General features: G+C 40.0%; 1 pseudogene; it reads right to left on the reverse strand.

Annotated features, from left to right (window-relative positions):
- Positions 1-1,601: 1,601 nt before the first annotated feature.
- On the reverse strand, positions 1,602-2,565 carry LOC118987007 (non-POU domain-containing octamer-binding protein-like; annotated as a pseudogene).
- Between the last annotated feature and the right edge of the window lie 13,214 nt (positions 2,566-15,779).

Raw genomic sequence — 15,779 nt, forward strand, 5'->3', positions numbered from 1 at the left:
TTCTGTATTATGCAAAAAAATCTATTTTTTGCCAATCTGACAAAAAGTGTAATTTTGATTTATTCACACTGGACAGCTATTGTTGTGTTAGCGGTCATCATTTTTTAATTTAACAATCTAAGGGAAAAGATGCTAGTGTCCCTAACTAAATAGTCAGGTATTTCATGTTTTAAAAATTCTTGTGGCACACCATTGTGCCTCTTATGGCACAGTGGTTAAAAATCACTGTTTTTTGCTGAAAAACGGACATAGGAAGTACTCTGTGTATGCCAGAGAAATCAAAGAGAGATTAGTGGAGGAACTGGGAATTAACATAGGTCCTAAAAGATTAAATGGTTTGCAAATCAGAGGAAATAGAAGAGGGCATGGACACAAACAAGGGACTAGAAGCAAGAACAGGTATGGTTTGTAGTTTATACTGACACAGTGATGCTGGAATTCTGGCTGGAATAGGGGGTTTATGTTATGAAATAATAGAAAGCACTTGAATGATAGGTTTATTTAGACTTGATATCATAAGCAATAGGCAGCTCTTGTAGAATTTTGAGTGGAGATGTGACATGCTGAAAGCAGATTTGTAGGAAGATTAATCTGTCAGTGGCCAACAAGATGGATAGAATGAAATCAAACCAGTGAATGGGCCCTTGTACGAATCTAGCCATGGTATGAAAAGAACCAGAATTGAGATAGTGGCAGTGCAAATAAAGAAGCAGAAGCAAATCAAATGCCAATTCAAAGGTAAGTCAAAGGCAGAACAACCAGGACTTAGTCATCTATGAAAGGGCAGATGAAGGAAAGAAAGGAATCCAGGATAACTCCAAGGATTCTAAGCCGAAATGATGGGGTTTGTGGTAGTGTCCTCAACTGAAGTTTTTTAAAACGTGGGAAGAGGAGATGGTTTGGAACAACGGTAAAACATTTGGTTTTGGATATAAGGAGTTTTGAGGTAATGGTGGAACATTCAAGAGGAGATGATCTCCAAGTAGTTTGAAATATGAGATTGGAACTTGGGTTAGAGGTTCAAGGTCAGTAAACTCACTTTAATTCTGGATACTTTACACAAAGATGGCCTTCCAATGACATATTCATTTTTATTTAGTATTCATTTAAAAGATATTGTTTTGTATAGAAAGGAAAGTGTGTAAAGGACCCAAGGACAAAAATGAGGGTAGAGGATTGAATGTGGGAGGTGGAGGGTGCATAGGGCAAGGGAGAGTAATGGGGAGGGGAATGGGGACAAGTTTAATTGAACAACAATACAAAATTTTAAAAGAAGAAGAAAGAAAGTGTGTAAGATTTTGAGTGCAAAAGAACAAATACCTTCAAAGACTGAAAACGTCAAGGAAAGAATGGTAATGGCCCAAGTGAGTAATTACACATTCTCTCTCTTCTGGAAAGAAAAGAGAAAAAAACATGGTGTAATTTCCAGTTGTCCTTTCTTGGAGCAGTAACACATAGAAGGATTTAATGTCCTTGTCACCCAATGCAACCTTTCAAAGAACTGCTGGATGACTATTTAGTAATGAATTTTGGGAATACCTTGTAGAGAATCCAGCTCCTCTGCAATTAATGCAGTATGACAGCTGCCTGAATGATTCATATCAGGGTATAATGTAATACCACCACATTTGACAGAGAATGGGAAGATTCTGTCTCATTAGCATGACCTGTTACTCATGGCAAGCAGTCTCCATCTCCATCTTGTTTGTCACAAGCTTCCTTGATGTTGCAGTCCACTTGGTCCTACTGTTATTTCTCCCTTTCAGTGACATCCTTCCAATGCATGGCATACTGATACTCAAAGAAGCCAGGCTGTGCAGATTTAGATGGCTGCTCTTCCTCCTTCAGAAATTGCTGGTTCTTTATAACCAGCTTTTCTGGAAATCCCTTTTCATCATCTAATCGGTCCATAGGCTGGCTCCCCAGCCTCAGCCTGAGGAATGTAGTTAGCAGGCAGCAAACACCCTTCACTGCATCTGTCCAGAGCTTTCTGAACAGCTGACTTCCCCAAGAACTCATCAGTGCCTTTTCCTGAGGGCCTTCATTGATCACCCACAATGACTACAGACCTCTCCACCTGGCCAAACATAGAAAGTCTTCCTCCAGAAGTTTGTTGGACACAAACTGAGAAAGTCTTGGGCTGTAAAGGATGTGCTATGACAGACAAAACACATACAGCTGCTCTCCATGATGTGGCATGTTGTCCAGATTCATTTGAGCAATTTCCACTAGGGTTCGTGTTTCCGAGTGGATAAAGCCAAAGTTCTTTTCCTTATAAATGAGGACTTAACCTGCCTTCTCATATTTCTCAAATACTTTCCTCATTTCCTCCTCAGTGACATCAGGAGGAAGATTGCCCACAAAGAGCAGGCTTCACTTGGTGAAATGCTTGTGTTATGGTTTCTTAAAATTCTTCAGGTCAAAAGTCAAGCCTTAATTTTGGCTGCTGGCTTGTTGCCCATTTTCAGGTGTTGGTGGTGTCAGTGGCTGCTGGTGGTGATGCTGATGATGCTTCCTTGGAACATGGTTTTGCTTCTTTAATGTAAAGGTTTTATTGCTGTGCATATTTGCACCTCTCTACCAATGGTTCTTTCCTCAAAAAAACTAGTCGATAGTCTACGGACTTACCTCCAAGTACCCAGAGCTAACACACAGCTCCAGGTTTCCACTATGAGGCCTCACAAAAACTAATAACTACTATGTATTGAGAATTACAATGTGCCAGACATTGTGCTAGGTGCTTTATATATGCATTATATCATTTGCTACCTCAAGCAAACTTATTAGATAAGTACTATTATTCCCCTCATTGTATGAATTAAGAAATTGAAGATTAAATAGGTTAAGTAGATTCCATTAAGATACAAACTCAAGGCCAGGGCTCTTTCTATTACATCACTCTGTCATAGAATGATAAGCAAAAAGACATATCCTAGCCAGCCAGAGCAGCCATATCATATTTTTGATCAATGAACTTCCCAGAAACTCTTAAATCTTACCCTAAGACAGACTCTATTGATCGTCCAAAGATGTTTTCTATACTTGATATGGGTAAAGGGAGAGTTTGGGTTTGACAAAAGGTTTACAGATGCTTTTAGGTGAGGAAACAATAACACACCTTTTCCATGGGCATTTCAAGTGATTTTGAATTTGCTCCTCCCATGATTGATCTGTGACAGCCTTAATGCCAACATCTCTTTCATAATATCTTTTTACTAATACATAGGTCTTCAGAGTAGCACAAAATTTTAGGGGTACTAGGAAATCTCTAGGATGTATACTTATCCCCCTGTTAAAATGCAAGCCCTCTAAAGGGTGGACTATCATTACTTAGTGAATAATCACCTGATTTCTTATTGGGATTAGTTCATCCCATGGTTTTCCTGTATGAAGGCTAAGAACAATGATTCTAGGTCCTGTTGGATAAAGAAAAAAGGCAAATGACAAAGAGCAATTTGGGTTCTGCAAGGGGGCAACCAAGAGAAACCTAGGCTCCTTACCAAATTTATTGAGGGTCAGTGCTGGCTCTCAGCACATGGCTCTCTATATGGCTGATTGATGCATAGCCCAAACTAAGACCCATTGTCTTCTGCCTATGATTTGTAGGACGTTGAAGGAGGATCTTTTTAAAAATATATTTATTTATTTATTTTTAGATAGAGGAGAAGGGAGGGAGAAAGAGAGGAAGAAAAACATCAATGCATGGTTGTCTCTCTGGTGCCCCCAACCAGGGACCTGGCCCACAACTCAGGCATGTGCCCTGACTGGGAATTGAACCAGTGACCCCTTGGTTTGCAGGCCAGCACTCGATCCACTGAGCCACACCAACCAGTAATGAAGGAGGATCTTTCTTTTTTCTTATTTTTTAAAGATTTTATTTATTTATCTTTAGAGGTGAAGAGAAGGAGAGAAGGAGAGAAATATCAATGTATGGTTGCCTCTCGTGAGTCCCCTGCTGGGAACTGACCTGCAACCCAGGCATGTGCCCTGACTGGGAATTGAACCGCAATCGTGTGGTTTGCAGGCCCGCGCTCAATCCACTGAGCTAAACCAGCCAGGGCTGAAGGAGGATCTTTGAAAAGTTATAGTTATAATGCAAATGATGTCCTACCTTGAGGAAGCTGATCCCTGCTGACCCATACCAAGAAGGGCTGGGTTTCAAGGTGGTTGTGATATTGATAGACAGCCTGTCTGGACTGCTGGGAGTGGAGTCCAGACTGCTTGAGAGCAGAAAATAGGAGGGACCTTTGGGGGAGATGGATCTTGGCCATGAAAATGGAACCTGGGAGCCACTTGTGTGCTGACCCTTGCTCCTTGGGGATGGAGGTCAGAGGTTTAAGCACTGAGGGCATGGCATGCAGTCAGACAATACTTTCATGAAATGCTTCGGGCCATGATGAGGATGCTGAGTTTCACTTCTACATGCAATGCCACATTGCCCAGGGGAGCAAGCATGTGCCATGTGAACACTTCATCCAAGTTGGGGAGGTCCTACTCCTGGCTGCAGATGTCTCAACTTTCCCACTGAGGCTATTCTCGGCACTACCTGAGAGGTAGTTCTGGGTTTCCAGAGTCCCTTTATTTAGATTTTTGGCTTGGTCACTGTTTGCCTGTGGGCTCCAAGTGTGAGCAACTTGCATCATGTAGGCATTGGAGGCACTGAGTTGATGAAGCACCATGGAAGTCTTCCCCATTGGCAATGATGGTGGCACGAGGAGGTTCTTACAATGAGCACATGTAGGGCTAGCAAGATAATTGGATATAGGAAAAAGCCCTCCTACTGCCTTCTGATACCAGATCGGGGGTGGGACCAGGAGAAGATAGGGACATGCACAAAGAAGTCAAAATGGCAGCAAGGGAGGTGCTGGACCAAAGAGACCTGTCAGTGTAGTTAGGGGAAAGAAGGGATTGCTTGGCAAGTAGACCCACCCAAGGCACATGGGTTTAGGAAGTCAATTGGTCATTCTGAGAAAACACCTGGTCCATCCCATAACCAATGCTAATATAAACCCAGGGGAACAAAGAAGCTCTACCTTGCTCATTGTTTACTGCTTGGGATCTGCACTGGAACAGTGCACTCTCCTGTCCTCTCCATGGACCATATGATCATAGCAGTCGCATGGCCCATGGACTCTTGCAGGGAGTCTCTCTCTCTTTCACCCAACCTGGTGGAACAGTTGCCAGTGCATTTGCACAATCCTCAAACTGGGAGCATGGTACCTTATTATCCAAGAAGCAACATGGCCAATGGCAAAATCAGCTCCACATGCAGCCTCCAGTAGGGAGCCAAGCTGGACAGCAGCTGGGAACAAGCTAAGTTACCTGGATGACCACTTAGCAACCATCTGTGGGCTCCAAAGGATGGTACCTTAAAGCAGAGCAGGAACTGTTGACAGTGCCTCTTGTTTTAGTCTTGCTGTGTACAGCTGATTTGATTGGGTTTTGCAGAGGAGATGAGCTTCAAGATGAGGAGTTCCTTATTTACCCAGATCGTTCAGTATCTGAATGAAAACCTCTTTTCTTTCTCACAAGTCTCTAGCTCTAGAGCTTGCCTTTTGTCATGGTGGGCAGTGGAACCCCCATTTTTGTTTAGTAACAGTTGTCCAACAGTGAATAGGGCTTCTACCAAGTATTTCAAACTCCCTTGTCTAGTCCTCCCTGTGCTAAACATGATTGTTGGCTGAGATCAAGTGGGATATCTACCCAGAAAAAATGATTTTTATGTTTATTTACTTTTCAATAAACTAACCAGCCCATGCAAGAGGTCAAATCAGTAATCCACCCTCCTTGATATACACTAAGCTTCGTATTGGATTTACAAGACATAATCTTGGCCATCAACTTCCCTATCTTTAAACCATACAATGAGTAACTAGATTAGCAACTGAAGGAGACAGCCAAGGCAGTAGATCCCAGGAAGTCTAAGATGGGGTCAACATCTGACATCACCAGAAGCATACCCAGAAAGAAATAACAGAGCACATGCACAACAGCATACAAGATGTGGTGGGTGGAGTGACCCTCAGTCAACCAATGACAGAGAAGGATCCATGAAAGAACAATCCGACAACAATCAAAATCCAGTTATAACCAGAGAGCCAACATAAATGGCACAAAGGGCATCCCAAGAGCATTAGTTTCAGGAAATAAAGGAGACTGCACCACTGAATCTCCCAGGTCACCTACCTTACAATACCACACCACAAACTCAGGGAGTCAAAGCAGATCAATTTAAGAAGCAGAAACAAACAAGAAGAGTCTCACAAATGATGGAAAAACAAAGAAACAACCTCCAATTGAAAGGAAAGGAGGAATCCACAGAAAGAGTGCTAAATGAATAGAGACAAGTTAACTACCAAATATTGAGTTCAAAATAGTGTTTATAAGAAAGCTCAATGAGCTCAGTCAGAATTACCAAAAACTACAGAGAAATGAGGAACTTACTGAAAACTATATCACCATGAAAAAAGGACATATAAACAATAAAAAATAGCCAAGAAGGGATGAAAAATACAATTTCTGAATTGAAGAACACAGCAGAAGGAATCAAAAACAAGCTAGATAAAGCAGAGGATCAAATGAGCAAGCTGGAGAACAAGGTAGAAAAAAACTGCCAGAAACTGCAAGGAAAGGAAAAAAGTAGTCAAGAGAATGAAGGGCAATTAAGGGAACTGCAGGACAACATGAAACGTAATAATATCCATATAATAGGGATACCAGAAGGAGAAGAAAAGGAACATGGGATAGAAAAAGTGTTTGAAAAAGTAACGATGTAAAATTTCCATAATTTGATGAAAGAAAAAGTCACAGAAATCCAGGAAGCACAGAGGGACCCAATCCAGAGGAACCCAATGAGGCCCACTCCAACAGACATCATAATTAAAATGACAAAATTCAAAGGCAAAGAGAGAATCTTAAAGGCAGCAAGGGAGAAACAGGAAGTAACATACAAGGGAGCCCTGATAAGGCTACCAGCTAACTTCTCATCAGAAACACTACAAGAAAGATTACGAGTAATGAAAAGCAAAGGCCTGCAACCAAGACTACTCTACCCATCAAGAAAAAAGGCTCAAAGGACACAGCTCCTCCAAACCAGCACTGCGAGATATGCTAAAGGGACTGCTTTAAGAACAGGAAAAAAGAGGGAAAGACAGAGGAACACAGGTACAAAGGGGGTAGAATGGCAATGAGTAACTACCTATCAATAATAACCTTAAATGTAAATAGAATAAATGCTCCAATCAAAAGACATAGGGTAGCTGAATGGATAGGAAAACAAAGCCCACCCATATGCTGCCTACAAGAGACCTGACATAGAACAAAAGACTTACACAGACTGAAAGTGAAGGGCTGGAAAAAATATTCCAAGCAAACGGACAGAAAACAAAAGTTGCAGTAGCAATGCTTATATGAGACAAAACAGACTTCAAAACAAAGGACATAAAAAGAGACACAGAAGGATACTTCATAATACTCAAGGGAAGAATCCATCAAGAAGACATAAATATTGTAAACATATATGCACCCAACATAGAAGCAACCGAATATATAAGAAAACTCTTGGAGGAGTTCAAGAAAGATATACACAGCAACACAATTATAGTAGGGGATTTTAACACCCCACTGTCAAAAATGGACAGATCTTCCAAACAAAATATCAACAAAGACATTGTGGCATTAAACAACGCCCCAGATGAAATGGACTTAACTGATATATATAGAGCCCTTCATCCCAAAGAAGCTAAATACACATTCTTTTCGAATGCACATGGAACACTTTCAAAGATAGACCACATGATAGGACACAAAACAAGCCTCAACAAATTCAAGAAAATAGAAATTATATCAAACATTTTCTCACACTGCAAGGGCTTGAACCTAGAAGCCAACCTCAAGAAAAAAACTCAAAAACATTCAAATTCGTGGAGACTGAATAGCATGCTATTAAACAATGAATGGGTATATAATGAGGTCAAGAAAGAAAGCAAAACGTTTCTGGAAACAAGTGAAAGTGAACACACAACAGTCCAAAACCTATGGGACACAGTGAAGGCAGTCCTCAGAGGGAAGTTCATAGTGATACAAGTGTACCTCGAAAAAGATAGAAATATTTCAAATAAACAACCTAACCCTACATCTATAGGAGGTGGAGGAACAACAACCAAATGAGGCCCAGAGCGAGCAGAAGGAAGGAAATATTCAAGATCAGAGCAGAATTAAATGACACAGAGAATAAAAAAAAAACAATTTAAAGGATCAATAAGTCAAGGAGTTGCTTCTTTGAAAAGGTAAACAAAATTGACAAGCCTTTAACCAGACTCATCAAGAAAAAGAGAGAGAGAACACAAATAAATAAAATCAGAAATGGTAGAGGAGAAATTTCAACTGATACCACAGAAATACAAAGGATTGTAAAAAATTACTATGAACAAGTATATGTGAAGAAATTTGAAGACCTGGGTGAAATGAACAAATTTCTAGAAATACATAATCTTCAAAACTGAATTGAGAAGGAGCAGAATGCCTGAACAGACTGATAACAGCTGGTGAAATTGAAGAAGTAATCAAAAACTTCTGGCACACTTAAGCCCTGGACCAGTGGGCTTCAGAGCAGAATTTCACAAAATAATTAAGGAATAGCTAACCACTGCTCTTCTCAAACTACTCCAAAGAATTCAAGAAAAGAGAAGACTCCCAAATTCTTTCCCCCCCAAACTCTTTTTATGAGGCCAGCATCATCCTAATTCTAAAGCCAGATAAAGATTCACAAAGAAAGAAAACTACAGGCCAACATCCCTGATGAACATAGATACTAAAATTCTCAATAAAATATTGGCAAACTACATCCAGCAATACATTAAAAAGATGATGCACTGTGATCAAGTGGGATTCATCCCAATGATGCAAGGATAGTACAATATTAGCAAGTCAATAAATGTGTTATACCACATAAACAAAATAAAAAACAAAAAACACACAATCATATCAATAAGTGCTGAAAAAGCATTTGATAAAGTACAGCCTCCATTTTTGAAAAATACTCAGAAAACTGGAAGTGGAACAAGCATATGTCGCATAATAAAGGCCGTATATGAGAAACCTACAGCCAACATCATACTCAGTGGGCAAAATCTAAAAGCTTTTTCCCTAAGATCATGCACAAGACAAGGGTGTCTAGTTTCACCACATTCATTCAACACAGTATTGGAAGTTCTAGCCAAAGCAGTCAGACAAAAAAAATAATAAAAGGAGTCCAAATTGGAAAGGAGGAAGTAAAACTGTCATTGTTTGCAGATGACATGATATTGTACATAGAAAACCTTGTAGGCTCCACCTCAAAACTACTCAAGGTAATAAGTGAATTTGGCAAAACAGTGGAATATAAAGTCAATATTCAAAAATCGAAAGCATTTTTGTACACCAACAGTGAAATATCAGAACCAGAACCTAGGGAAAATTTCCCTAGGTTTTCTTGTTGCTATTTGCTATAGCAACAAGAAAAATAAAATACCTAGGAATAAACCTAATGAAGGATGTAAAACTATACTCATAAAAGGAGTAAAACTATACTCATAAAACTATAGAACACTAAAGAAAGAAATTAAGGAACACACAAATGGAAGCATATACCTTATTGATGGATTGGAAGAATTAACATCATTAAAATTTCCATATTCCCAAAGTTATATATACATTCAACATAATCCTTATAAAAATACCTATGACGTATTTCACAGATATAGAACAAATATTTCAAAAATTGATATGAAACCATAAATGACTCCAAATAGCCTCAGCAATTGTGAGAAAGAAGAATAAAGGAAGGAAGGAACACAATACCTGATATCAAACAATATTATAAGCCCACTGTCATCAAGATAGTCTTGTAGACACACAAGAACAGACACATAGATCAATGGAACAGAATAGAGAGCCCAGAAGTAAACTCAAATCTCTATGGTGAATTAATACTTGACAAAAGGGACAGGAGCATAAAATGTAGTAAAAATAACCTTTTCAATAAACAGTGTTAGGATATCTAGAGAGGTAAATGGGAAAAAATGAAACTTGACCACCAACTTACAGCATACATCAGAATAAACTCAAGATGGATAAAAGACATAAGTATAAATTTTGACACTATAAAAATCCTAGAGAAGACTATAGGTAGGAAAATCTCAGATATTCCATGCAGCAATATTCTTACCAATATGTCCCCTATGGCAAGAGATATAAAGGAAAGAATAAACAAATGTGACTACATTGAATTAAAAGATTGCAAAGCTGAAGAAATCAATGGCAAAATGAAAAGGGAACCAACCTTATGGTGAAACATATTTGCCAATGATACATTGAATAAGGTTTGATCTCCAGAATAAATAAGGAACTCACATGACTCAACATCAGAAGGAGAAACAATGTAATTAAAAATGGGCAAAGGACTTGAACAGACACTTCTCCAAGGAGGACGTACAGAGGGCCCAGAGACACATGAAAAGATGCTCGATGTCACTAGCTATCAGAGAGATGCAAATTAAAACCACAATGAGATAAAACCTGACACTGGTGACAATGGCTCTCATTAACAAATCAACAGGCAACAAGTGCTAGAGAGGTTGTGGAGAAAAGGGAAGCCTAGTAGTACACTGTTGGTGGGAATGTAGACTGGTGCATCCAATGTGGAAAACAGTATGGGATTTCTTCAAAAAACTAAAAATGGAACTGCCTTTTGACTCTGCAATACCATTGTTGTGATTATACACTAAGGATCCTGAAACACCAATTCACAAAAACTTATGCTATCGCAAATGGGATTTTTTTCCTGTTTCTTAATCTGATCTTTAGTTTTTGGTGTATAAAAATGCCTTTAATTTCTGAATATTCATTTTGAATCCTGCTGTTTTGCCACATTCGCTCATTAGGTTGAGTAGTTTTTTGGTGGAGACTATAGGGTTTTTTAAAATTTTTAAAAAGATTTTTATTTATTTATCTTTAGAGGGGAAGGGAAGGAGAGAAGGAGAGAAATATCAATGTATGGTTGCCACTTGTGTGTCCCCTGCTGGGACCTGACCCACAACCCAGGCATGTGCCCTGGCTGGGAATCAAACTGTGATCCTTTGGTTCACAGGCCCATGCTCAATCCACTGAGATACACCAGCCAGGGCTTTATAGGGTTTTTATATGTACATTATGTCATCTGCAAAGAGTGATAGTTTTACTTCAGTGAAAGAGAAATATATAATCTCACCTATAAATGGAACCTAATCAACAAAACAAGTAAGTGACCAAAGTACAACCAGAGACATCAAAATAATGAATAAACTGGCTGAAGGTTAGAAGATGGCGGCAGGAGTAAGAGGGAGCTGATTCTACTTCCTTCTACACAAAGGAGAAAAACCTGACCGAGCTATGGAGGAACAGAGCAAACAGCCAACAGTACCCCAGTATATATGAAAATAAGAGACCAGAAATTATAGCGGACACTGAAAAACCAGAAGGTAAGGAGACTACTCCAGGACAATAAAGTCCCAGGGACCAGCATGGAGACACGCGGCTGTAGCCCCGGTGCCTGGAGCAGGTACCCGGTGTTTAGCGCTCAGCACGGGGTCTAACACAGGCTCTTTAGGAGCCACAGGCCTGTCACAGAGTCCTTGGGAGAGAGCCAGGTCTACTGTTCCCTCCCTCCCTGGCCAAGTAGGGTTTGAGCAGCACCAGGAGAGACCTTGTTGCTTAAAGTTGCAAAGAGGGGAATAAGGACAGAGAGGCAAACACACAAGGGCTGTGATCACCCCCAGAGTCTGCGGTCACCGGCTTGGGAGAGTTAAGAGTCGTAGTGTCGGGCTCTAAACTGGATGGTCACCAGTCTGGCTGGAGAATTGGGGTGTGCTGAGAGTTAGGCTTGAGTGGAATTTCTTGGAAAGTGAAACTGTTTGGGGGAGTCTCCTTTGACAGCTATCCGGCTTACTTCCCACCCAGTCAGGCAGCAATCCCAAGGTTGAGCGGAAGTCCCTTCGTTCCCCCATAGCACTGGGAGGGTTCCCACCCAAGACTGTGGGACCCAGGTGGCCTGGCCAGCGAGTATGCCCACCCGCACCCCAGCCCATGGAGATGACCCCTGGGGAAAGAGTGCGCTGAGGAAGACCTGGATCCCCCGCCTGGGGCTCTGGGGAGAGGTGCCAGACTAGCTCTTGGGAGAGTTCCTTGAAAGACTGGCTGAGTACACAAGAAAGGCCACACCAATCGCCCTTCAGCTTGCTGCTGCCAGCAAGACCAGAAAAAACAGCATGGCCAGTTTGAAACCAACAACAGGTGTTGTTCTTGGTTGTTTTTTTTTAATCTTAAAAAATTATTATTGTTTATCTTTCAATACCTTTTTCCTTATTTCTTGTTTTACTCCTCCTTCCTTTCTTTCCAATTTTGTCTCTTCTTCCTCACTTCTCCTGCCTTTTTTCTCTCTTTTTTTAATACCCACAAGTGAGACAAAAAACTTGGAACTGCGAAAGGACCAGTGTTGGACCCAAAGAGAGAGCATCCCAACAGTTGAGACAGTGACACAAATTACACTTTGCTATTGCAGACAAAGTATAAGCTACTGCATATTTGTATTATTATTTTTTCATTATTCTTACATCTTTTATTTTAATAGTATTTTGTATTCCTGTTCTTTCTGTATAGTTGTCTACTCTTAGCTTGTTATATTGTATCATTTGACAGGTTTCCCCTGTTCTCTCTTCCACAGTGTATTGATAATTTGCTATCCTTCACATCACTTGTGTTCCTTTAGCACACTACTCAAAGTCCTATACCCCCTATTTATATTATCCAGATCACATAGATTCTGTCATATCATTGTTGCTCTAATATTATTATAAATAATAGATGTTCCGTACAATTGTAAATACTTCACATCACCCCTTCTGGATCTTAGCCCACTTCACAGTTTCTTGAAGTCTATTACAGTAGTGGTTAACTCTATTCTTTCACACACTACACCTATTTAATATCCTTTACTCTCACTTTACCTCAGAATCTGACCTCCAACAACCTCACTGCTTTCTAAATCCAACTCACAATCCTTCCCTCCCCAACAAGAGTCTTATCTTCTTTCCATCCTTATTTAAAAGTGCCTAGTTGGGTTGAAAATCTCTGTTAACACTATACGTAGCCAAAGGATCTCCTATCTCTTCTCTAGTGGCTGCTATTGTAAATATCATACAATATTCTCTTGCTGTCTTAAACCATTTTGCCTTCCCTTCTAACTGAACAAGAAAAGAGTAAGTGAAAACGGTGAACACCAGGATACCCACTGGAAGAGGAAACCCAACAACAAAGGAATCACCAATGGATAACAACAGAAGAAGGTGAAGAAGGGAGCAGAAACCACACAAACCTCAATCCAGGACCTGTGTGGAAATATAACTAAATTGTGAAGTTTATACCCAGTGTAAACAACTGCACAAGAGCAAAAGAGAATCCTCAAAATCTTGTACACATGAAAGAACTAGTTTCAGCACAACCTGCCCTCACCAGCACAACTGGTGGTGGTAGACAGAGTGACCATCAGTTAACCAACTGGTGGGAAGGAACCACATAAGAAAGATCTAAAAATAATCAAAACCCAAAGACAAACACAGCCAAAGACCTGTGAGCTCTGAAGATCAAGGAGGCTGCAACACTGAATCTCACAGGTATTCTACCAGAGAAGTTCACACCATAAACCCAGGGAGCCAGAACAGATCAATTTAAGAAGCTGAGGCTAAACAGAAGAGTCTCACAAACATTGGGAAGACAAAGAATGAATCCCCAAATGAAAGAAAAGGAGGAAGGCTCAGAAAGAATGCTAAATGAAATAGAGGCAACTCTACTATTGGATATTCAGTTCAAAGTACCAGTTATCAGGAAGCTCAATGAGCTCACAGTGAGTTACCAGAAACTACAGAGAAACTACAATGAACTCACTGCAAACTATATCAATGTGAAAAAGGAAATAGAAACTACCAACAAGGGCCAAGAGGAAATGAAGAACACAATTTCTGAACTGAAGAACACAGTAGAAGGAATCAAAAGCAGGATCGATGAAGCAGAAGATGAGATCAGCTAGTTAGAGCACAAAGTAGACAAAAAACACCCAGAAAGAGCAAGAAAAAAAAGAGGTGAAGAAAGAATGAAGAGAGATTAAGAGAAATACAAGACAATATGAAACGTAATAATATCTGTACAATGGGGGTTCCAGAAGGAGAAGAAGAGCAAGGGATAGAAAACCTATTTGAAAGAGTAATGATGCAAAACTTCCTTAATTTGATGAGAGAAAAAGTCACACAAACCCAGAAAACACAGAGAATCCCAATCAAAAGGAACCCAAAGAGGCCCACTTCAAGACACATCATAATGAAAATGGCAAGATTCCAAGACAAAGAGGGAATCTTAAAGGCGGGAAGGGAGAAACAAGAAGTAACATAAAAGGGAGACCCAACTAGGTTAGCAGCTGACTTCTCAATGGAAGTGCTCCAAGCCAGAAGATAATGGCAAGAAATATTCCAAGTAATGAGAACCAGAGTCCTGCAACCAAGGCTATTTTACCCAGCAAGACTCTCAATCAATATAGAAGGCCAAATAAAGAGCTTCCAAGACAAAAGAAGTCTAAAAGAATACACCTCCACCAAACCAGCTCTGCAAGAGATGCTAAAAGGACTGCTTTAAGGAAAGGGAGGAAAAGAGAGAGATGGAGGGGAACACAGGTACAAAAATGGCAATGAATAAGTACCTATCAATAATAACCTTAAATGTAAGTGGATTAAATGCTTTAATCAGAAGACATAGAATAGCTGAATGGATAAGAAGGCATGACCCACACATATGCTGCCTACAGGAGACCCACCTCAGGACAAAAGACCATCACAGAATAAAAGTGAAAGGCTGGAAACAAATTTTCCAAGCAAATGGTCAAGAAAAAAAAGCTAGGGTAGCAATTCTAATATCAGAAAAAAATAGACTTCAAAAAAGGGGCCATAAAGAGAGACCCAGGAGGTCACTTCATAATACTCAAGGGAAGAATCCACCAAGAAGACATTAAAATCGTAAATATATATGCACCCAACATAGGAGCACCCAAATATGTAAAAAACATCCTAGAAGATTTCAAGAAAGATATTGACAGCAACACAATTATAGTAGGGGATTTGAACACCCCACTGTCAAAAATGGACAGATCTTCCAAACAAAATATCAACAAAGATATAGCTGCACTAAACAACACCCTAGGTGAAATGGACTTGACTGATATATATAGAGCCCTTCATCCCAAAGAAGCTAAATACACATTCTTTTCAAATGCACATGGAACATTTTCAAAGATAGACCACATGACAGGACACAAAACAAACCTCGACAAATTCAAGAAAATTGAAATCATACCAAGCATTTTCTCTGACCACAAGGGACTGAAATTAGAAACCAACCCCAAAGGAAAAAACCCGAAACACCCAAAATCATGGAGACTGAATGGTATGCTATTAAACAATGAATGAGTCAAGACTGAAATTAGGGAAGACATCAAAAAGTTTCTGGAAACAAATGAAAATGAACTCACAACAACACAAAACTTATGAGACACGGCCAAGGCAGTCCTGAGAGGGAAGTTCATAGCAATACAGGCCTACCTAAAGAAGACAGAAACATTTCAAACAAACACCTAACCCTACCCCTGCAAGAACTTGAGGAACAACAACAAGACAGCCCAGAGCAAGTAGAAGGAAGGAAAAAAACAAGATCAGAGCAGA

The sequence above is a fragment of the Sturnira hondurensis genome, unplaced genomic scaffold, assembly GCF_014824575.4.
Source record: "Sturnira hondurensis isolate 20B ecotype Veracruz unplaced genomic scaffold, ASM1482457v3 Scaffold0004786, whole genome shotgun sequence".
Classification (NCBI taxonomy): domain Eukaryota; kingdom Metazoa; phylum Chordata; class Mammalia; order Chiroptera; family Phyllostomidae; genus Sturnira; species Sturnira hondurensis.